Source organism: Piliocolobus tephrosceles, chromosome 3 (assembly GCF_002776525.5).
Source record: "Piliocolobus tephrosceles isolate RC106 chromosome 3, ASM277652v3, whole genome shotgun sequence".
Classification (NCBI taxonomy): Eukaryota; Metazoa; Chordata; class Mammalia; order Primates; family Cercopithecidae; genus Piliocolobus; species Piliocolobus tephrosceles.
Genome location: NC_045436.1, coordinates 115,692,880 through 115,702,423, shown reverse-complemented (window position 1 = coordinate 115,702,423; position 9,544 = coordinate 115,692,880).

The window sequence follows — 9,544 nt, the reverse complement described above, 5'->3', positions numbered from 1 at the left end:
CAAGCCTTCATCGCCATGGCACATTTATATAAAAAGAAAGACAGAGATATGTGGGAACTCAGGGACCTTGAAGAGAGGGACTGGCTGAAGCTGTGGCAGAAGAATATAAATTGTGGAGATTTCATGGACATTTATTAGTTCCCCAAATTAATACTTTTATAATTTCTTATGCCTGTCTTTACTAAATAATCTCTGAACATAAATTGTGAAGATTTCATGGACACTTATCATTTCCCCAATCAATACTCTTGTGATTTCCTATGCCTGTCTTTAATCTCTTAATCCCATCATCTTTATAAGCTGAGGATGCATGTCACCTCAGGACCCTGTGATGATTACGTTAACTGCACAAATTGTGTGTAGAGCTTGTGTGTTTGAACAATATGAAATCTGGGCACCTTAAGAACAGGGTAACAGTGATGTTCAGGGAACAAGGGAGATAACCATTAGGTCTGGCTGCCTGGCAGAACAGAGCCATATCTCTCTTCTTTCAACAGCAAATAGGAGAAATATTGCTGAATTCTTTTTCTCAGCAAGGAACAGCCCTGAGAAAGAGAATGCATGCCTAGGGGTAGGCCTCTGAAATGGCCTCTCTGGGAACTTCTGTCTTTTACAGTTGTAGATAAAGGATGAAATAAGCTTTGCTCTCCCATAGTGCTCACAGGCTTATTAGGATGAGGAAATTGCTACCTAATAAATTTTGGTCAGACCGGTTGTCTGCTCTCAAACCCTGTCTTCTGATAAGATGTTATTCATGACAATGTATGCCCAAAACTTCATTAGCAATTTTAATTTCACCGCAGTCCTGTGATCTGGCCCTGCCTCCATTTGTCTTGTGATATTTTGTTACCTTGTGAAGCATGTGATCTCTGTGACCCACACCCCATTCGTACACTCCCTTCCCATTTGAAAATCAGCAATAAAAACTTGCTGGTTTTGTGGCTTGGCGGGCATCACTGAACCTGCTGACATGTGATGTCTTCCCTGGGCACCCATCTTTAAAATTTCTCTCTTCTGTACTCTTTCCCTTTATTTATCAGACTGACTGACACTTAGGGAAAATAGAAAAGGACTCACATTGAATTATCGGGGGCAGCTTCCCCCAGTAGTTGAGTATTGTCCTCCACTCTGTTCTGGCTTGTAGTATTTCTACCGAGAGATCTGCTGTTAGTCTGATGGGCTTCTCTTTGTGGGTAACCCAACCATTCTCTCTGGCTGCCCTTAACATTTTTTCCTTCATTTCAAGTTCGTGAATCAGACAATTATGTGCCTTGGAGTTGCTCTTCTTGAGGAGTATCTTTGTGGCATTCTCTGTATTTCCTGAATTTGAATGTTAGCCTGCTTGCTAGGTTGGGGAAGTTCTCCTGGATCATATCGTGCAGAGTGTTTTCCAACTTGGTTCCATTCTTCCCGTCGCTTTCAGGTACACCAATCAGATGTAGATTTGGTCTTTTCACATATTCCCATATTTCTTGGAGGCTTTGTTTATTTCTTTTTACTCTTTTTTCTCTAAAGTCTCTTATTGCTTCATTTCATTCATTGATCTTCAATCATAATGGTATAAAGGGATCAATTCAACAAGAGCTAAGTATCCTAAATATATATATGCACCCAATACAGGAGCACCCAGATTCAAAAAGCAGGTCCTTAGAGACCTACAAAGAGACTTAGACTCTCACACAATAATAATGGAAGACTTTAACACCCCACTGTGAACATTATACAGATCAATGAGACAGAAAGTTAAAAAGAATATCCAGGAATTGAACTCAGCTCTGCACCAAGCGGACCTAATAGACCACTACAGGACTCTCCACCCCAAATCAGCAGAATATACATTCTTCTCAGCACCACATCACACTTATCCCAAAATTGACCACATAGGTGGAAGTAAAGCACTCCTCAGTAAATGCAAAAGAACAGAAATTATAGCAAACTGTCTCTCAGACCACAGTACAATCAAACTAGAACTCAGGATTAAGAAACTCACTCAAAACTGCTCAACTACATGGAAACTGAACAACCTGCTCCTGAAAGACTACTGGGTACATAACGAAATGAAGGCAGAAATAAAGATGTTGTTTGAAACCAACAAGAACAAAGACACAACATACCAGAATCTCTGGGACACATTTTAAGAATTGTGTAGAGGGAGATTTATAGCATGAAATGCCCACAACAGAAAGCAGGAAAGATCTGAAATTGACACCCTAACATCACAATTAAAAGAACTAGAGAAACAAGAGCGAAGACATTCAAAAGCTAGAAGAAGGCAAGAAATAACTAAGCTCAGAGCAGAACTGAAGGAGATAGAAAAAAAATAAATAAACCCTTCAAACCTCAATGAATCCAGGTGCTGTTTTTTTTGAAAAGATAAACAAAATTGACAGACTGCTAGCAAGACTAATAAAGAAGAAAACAGAGAAGAATCAAACAGATGCAATAAAAAATGATAAAGGGGATATCACCACTGATCCCAAAGAAATACAAAATAACATCAGATAATACTATAAACACCTCTATGCAAGTAAAACTGGAAACTCTACAAGAAATGGATAAATTCCTGGACATATACACTCCCCGAGACTAAACCAGGAAGAAGTTGAATCCCTGAGTAGACCAATAGCAGGCTCTGAAATTGAGGCAATAATTAGTAGCCTACCAACCAAAAAAAGTCCAAGACCAGACATATTCACATCCATATTCTACCAAAGGTACAAGGAGGAGCTGGTACCATTCCTTCTGAAACTATTCCAATCAATAGAAAAAGAGGGAATCCTCCTTAACTTATTTTATGAGGCCAACATCATCCTGATACCAAAGCCTGTCAGAGACACAACAAAAAATTTTAGACCAATTTCCTTGATGAACATCGATGCAAAATCCTCAATAAAATTCTGGCAAACAGAATCCAGCAGCACATCAAAAAGTTTATCCACCATGATCAAGTCAGCTTCATCCCTGGGATGCAAGACTGGTTCAACATACCCAAATCAATAAACGCAATCCAGCATATAAATAGAATCAAAGATAAAAACCACATGATTATCTCAACAATGCAGAAAAGGCCTTTGATAAAATTCAGCAGCCCTTCATGCTGAAAACTGTCATAAATTCAGTATTGATGGAACATATCTTAAAATAATAAGAGTTATTTATGACAAACCCACAGCCAACATCATACTGAATGGGCACAAACTGGAAGCATTTCCTTTGAAAACTGGTACACGACAGGGATGCCCTCTCTCACCACTCCTATTTAACACAGCGTTGGAAGTTCTGGCCAGGGCAATCAGGCAGGAGAAAGAAATAAAGGGTATTCAGTTAGGAAAAGAGGAAGTAAAATTGTCCTTGTTTGCAGATGACATGATTATATATTTAGAAAACCCCAATCATCTCAGCCCAAAATCTCCTTAAGCTGATAAGCAACTTCAGCAAAGTCTCAGGATACAAAATCAGTGTGCAAAAGTCATATATGCACCAATAACAGACAAACAGAGAGCCAAATCATGAACAAAATCCCACTTCATTCCTAGTTATGCAACTTACAAGGGATGTGAAGGACCTCTTCAAGGAGAACTACAAACCACTGCTCAACGAAATAAAAGAAGAAACAAACAAATGGAAGAATATTCCATGCTCATGGATAGGAAGAATCAATATCATGAAAATGGCCATACTGCCTAAGGTAATTTATAGATTCACTGCCATCCTCATCAAGCTACCAATGACTTTCTTCACAGAAGTGGAAAAAACTACTTTATAGTTCATATGGAACCAAAGAAGAGCCCGCATCGTCAAGACAATCCTAAGCCAAAAGAACAAAACTGGAGACATCACATTACCTGACTTCAAACTATACTACAAGGCTACAGTAACCAAAATAGCATGGTACTGTTACCAAAACAGAGATATAGAGCAAAGGAACAGAACAGAGCCCTCAGAAATAATACCACACATCTACAACCATCTGATCTTTGACAAACCTAACAAAAACAAGAAATGGGGGAAGGATTCCCTATTTAGTAGATGGTGTTGAGAAAACTGACTAGTCATATGTAGAAATTTGAAATTGGATATCTTCCTTACATCTTACACAAAAATTAATTCAAGATGGATTAAAGACTTAAATGTTAGACCTAAAACCATAAACCCCCTAGAAGAAAACCAAGGCAATACCATTCAGGACATAGGCATAGGCAAGGACTTCATGTCTGAAACAGCAAAAGCAATGGCAACAAAAGCCAAACTTGACAAATGGAATCTAATTACACTAAAGAGCTTCTACACAGCAAAAAATAAAAACTACCATCAGAGTGAACAAGCAACCTAAATAATGGGATAAAATTTTTGCAATCTTCTCATATAACAAAGGGCTAATATCCAGAATCTACAAAGAATTCAAACAAATTTACAAGAAAAAAACAAACAACCCCATCAAAAAGTGGGCAAAGGATATGAACAGACACTTCTCAAAAGAAGACATTTATGCAGCCAACAGACACATGAAAAAAATGCTCATCATCACTGGCCATCAGAGAAATGCAAATCAAAACCACAATGAGATACCATCTCACACCAGTTAGAATGGCAATCATTAAAAAGTTAGGAAACAAGAGGTGCTGGGGAAGATGTGGAGAAACTGGAATACTTTTACACGGTTGGTGGGACTGTAAACTAGTTCAACCATTGTGGAAGACAGTGTGGGGATTCCTCAAGGATCTAGAATTAGAAATACCATTTGACCCAGCCATCCCATTACTGGGTATATACCCAAAGGATTATAAAACACGCTGCTATAAAGACACATGCACATGTATGTTTATTGTGGCACTATTCACAATAGCAAAGACTTGAACCAACCCAAATGTCCATCACTGATTGACTGGACTAAGAAAATGTGGCACATATACACCATGGAATACTATGCAGCCACAAAAAAGATGAGTTCGTGTCCTTTGTAGGGACATGGATGAAACTGGAAACCATCATTGTCAGCAAACTATCACAAGGACAAAAAACCAAACACCGCATGTGGTCACTCATAGGTGGGAATTGAACAATGAGAACACTTGGACACAGGAAGGAGAACATCACACGGGGTGGGCTAGTATTAGGAGATAAACCTAATGTAAATGACGAGTTAATGGGTGCAGCACACCAACATGGCACATGTATACATATATAACAAACCTGCATGTTGTGCACGTGTACCCTAGAACTTAAAGTGTAATTTTTTAAAAAAAGTGGAACAACACACACTGGGTCCTCTAGGAGGGTGGAGGGTGGGAGGGAAAACAGGATCAGGAAAAATAACTAAAGGGAAGTAGGCTTAATACTTGGGTGATGAAATAATCTGTGCCACAAACCACCATGAAATAAGCTGACCTACTCAACAAACCTATACACACTCCCCTCAATTTAAAATAAAAATTAAAGAAAGTATTGATTGAAGGACACAGGTGACTGGAACTAGGGAAATTTGTTAAGAAGTTATATCAATAGTCAGGTGAATGCCAGACTCAAGGCAATTGCATGGGAACGGGAGAGGAAGAGTTTAGGAGAGTTGTTAAAGAGACAAAATGGCATGATCTAAAACCCGGGTGGAGTTCTAGTTGGAGCAAAGAGAGAGGCTCAATCTATGATGAAACTTAGGTCCCTCCCTGGCTTAGACAGCTGAGTGAATTGTTTATAAAGCAAAATGGAAATACAGAGGAACACTGGGCTCCCTATGTGAACTTTAGGGAGAGCTAACTAAATTACAGTGGTTGCATGTTAACACTGACAGCAAGAAGAAAGTGGAGAAGACAGGCATTGGCCCAGATTAGTACTATTGTACCTGATGTTCCAGTAAAGGAAAGCTGTCAGAGCTGCTGGCAAGCAGCAGCATCAGGATGTCTTAGATGTCCTGATGAATTTATTCACATTAGTTTCATGGAGAAGAAATGCGCTTTACCCAGGTATACTCAGACAGTCTCTCTCTGGGGGCTTTATGTCTCGGCATTTCATAGAGGCTGAGTGTAGCCAGGGTGGAGCTAAGTACTAACAATTGAGACAGAAATAATGGAAGAGAATGGAGATAAAAATCCTTGCATCATGTCTTGGTTCTGTCATTAACAGGTTTTATAAACTTGAGTGAGCCAGTTGATTTCTCACTGTTCATTTCCTTCACTAGCACACCATAGTAAAAATGAGATATTTCTTATTATGATGCTTCATTAGCCAATGAATACTTGAAGGGCTCAGGAAAAGTCTCTTGGAGAAAGTGATTTACAAATTAAGAGCTGAAGATTCAGTAAAAATAAGCCAGATGAACAGGCTAACGTTTGGAGAGGAGGTAAAACATGTTCCAATTACAGGGAACAGCATGTGAAAGGCCCCTAGCCAAAAGAGAAAATAGTCATTTCATGGAACCAAGTAGTGATCTGCTATAACTAGGGCATACAGTTTCACAGAGAAGCAATGAGGAAACCTAAATTATAAGCACTTAAATAACTTGATTAAGGTCTCCTAGCTAACAAAGTTCTAATCTGTAAATTGAACATGTCTGTATCTGCATTTTAACTATTAATTATGTACAGTCTTCCTACAATGCCACACAAACAGGAGAAGATCATTGCTACGGGTGATACAAACATAATATTTCTCAGTGTATCTAGAATATTATATGGTGAATAGTCTCTTGAGTTTAAGTTTTTGAAATTATGGTGAGATAATGTTAGAACTGAGAGTCATTTGGTATATAGAATCAGACCACAACAAAAAGGAGGGTAAACTCCAAAATAAATCCATGGATAAACAACTAACCCTTGCTCTCACTCTAGTCCTCTGGAAATACAAACATCATCTCAAAATGAGGTTTGTGATTGATGTAGTTCGGTTATGTTCCCACTCAGATCTCATCTTGAATTGTAATTCTCATAATACCCATGTGTCATGGAAGGGACCTGGTGGGAGGAAATTGAATTATGGGGGTGATTATCCCATGCTGCTGTTTTCATGAGAGTGAGTGAGTTCTCAGAAGAGCTGATGATTTTATAAGGGCTTTCCCCCTTTTGCTTGGCATTTCTTCTTGCCGCCACCATATGAAGGACATGTTTACTTCCCCTTCCGCCAAGATTGTAAGTTTCCTGAGGCCACCTCAGCTATGCTGAACTGTGGATCAATTAAACCTCTTTCCTTTATTAACTATCCAGTCTCGGGTATGTCTTTAATTAGTGGTGTGAGAATAGACTAAATAAGCTCTGAAAAGACCTATTATTTGCATCTATATTATTAAAAAATCCAAATCAATTCAGTTTTGTAAAGCGTGAATAATGTTATTAAATACACTGTCCAAAGACTGGATGAACTGGCTTTGTCCACACCTCTTCCCTAGAACACTCACCCATAAGATTACATTAATTTAAGATCTTCTCCTTATTCTCTGTATTCTGATGTTTCACTACAAGGTGACAAGGTGTTGAATTGTTTTTATTTATTCTGCATGTAATTTTGTTGAGACTCCCAAATATGAGACTTGTTGTCTCTGGCAGCCATGAAGGCACATCACTCAGATTTTCCTCTAACAAGACCTGCTGCAAGAGCTCAGCTGATGGCCCACAGTGGCAGGGCAGCTAGCTTAATAGTGCACTTTTATTAGTGGCATTCCCATCTTTATATTATTCCCATCTACTTCCCTGCTGGCCTTCCTTGCACCTCTCAAGTATTTACTTGCACTTCAATCTTTGTTCCAGAGTTTTCTCTTGTTATCTCATTTCTACCCAACGATTTGTTGACTGTGCCTGGAAGTGAGCTTCTGGTGACACTATATTGGAGATACAGAATTTCCACCAAAGAAGATTTTGGAAAAAGTTTCTTTAATAGGCCTATGTTTGATCTGTATAAGACAACATATAGCCATTGTTGTCATTTATATGTATAGTAAGGATAATTATAGCATATGTCACTTTGAATATCCTACCTCTTTATGTAAAAAAGTATCAATTCAATTCATTTAAATCTATAACAGAGCTTTTGTTTAAATGCCAATCTACTTAAAAGAAACAAATTATTATCAAGACATTTTGACAAGTATTATACTTATCTTTAATCTTTTTGGTAATGATCACCACTCATACTTCCTTAAGAGCCTCAAGAAAACTAATTTTTCATCTTTCATTGTGACTGTGGAAAGGAGACTATTTTGATAATTAAAAATGGGCATACCACCTGTTAATAAATGGTTCTCAACAATTATAAAATAATTTAATATTATTTATTGTTTTTAACAACTGTAAAATACATGTATTTCAAAATAAACTTGTCTCAAATATTACTCTAACCATATATTTAGAATACAATGTTCTGTGTGCACTACCACACTTTCTACCATTGACTATGAATAATGTCTGTTTTAATGTATGATAAAACATTTTCCAGCAAAAAACAAATCACAAAACATTTGCTACTATGTACGAGGTTCTGTGTTAGCTTTAGTAATCTACACGTGGATCTCCCAAGCTGTCCTTTTAGAATGTTTACCATATATTATTTAGCATTCTATCTCTAACACTCTTTTTAGGCAGTTTTTGCTTGTTTGGTCTTTAGAGTCCCATTAAGACATCATTTATAATTAGGTAGGGAAAGCACACATTGTCCAAATCAAAAGGAAAGTATTCTGCATTCCTGTTTAACTGCCCATTTAAATTGACGCTGAAGTTTTCAACCACTATTCACAGACTACAGGGCTCCAAGATTCCCTAGAAGTTCATTCAGTGCAGACATGGCCACCTCGCCTTTCTTTAGGAGCAGAAACTCCAAGATTTAAAAATAATAAAATTCTATGTTGATTTGTGATATGAAAAGAAAACTCAAGAAATTATTAATAGCAGGCTCAAATAAACATTAGCCTAAAATAATATAAATATTATATAAAATAATATAAATATTAACCTAAAATCAATATTATACTTAGAGGTAAATGTTTAGACAGTTTCTTAAGAACAAAACAAGAGTATCTGCTATCACCACTTCCCTTCAAACATGTACTAAAAATTTTAATGAGTACAGTGAGGCTAGAAAAATATATAAAAATTGATGACGGGTAAAAACACAAAACTGCCATTAGAAGTGAATGTATAATTGTCTATGTAGAAAATGCACAATAATTTATACTACTAGAATACTGATGAATACAAAAATTAGATACAAAATCAGAAAATACAGTGTTCAAGACACTATTTACAAGAGTGGCCAAATACAAAGTCTCTAGAAACAAGTTAATGCACAAGGAGAAACATTTTTTTTAATATTAAAGACCTCAATTTATGGGCTATATCATAAAATGTTAATATTTTAAACATGCATCAACTATCTCTCCTGAAACTGATCTATTACATCACTACAGTTTAATTCAAAAGTTACATATTGACAAACTAATTCTAAGGTGTATATCAAAGAACTGAGAAGACATCAGTGACTCCTAAAGAAGAAAAACAATGTTGGGAGACTTGCCTTTTCAGTTATCAAGAAATTTTACAATAATATAGTGATTAGGATAGTA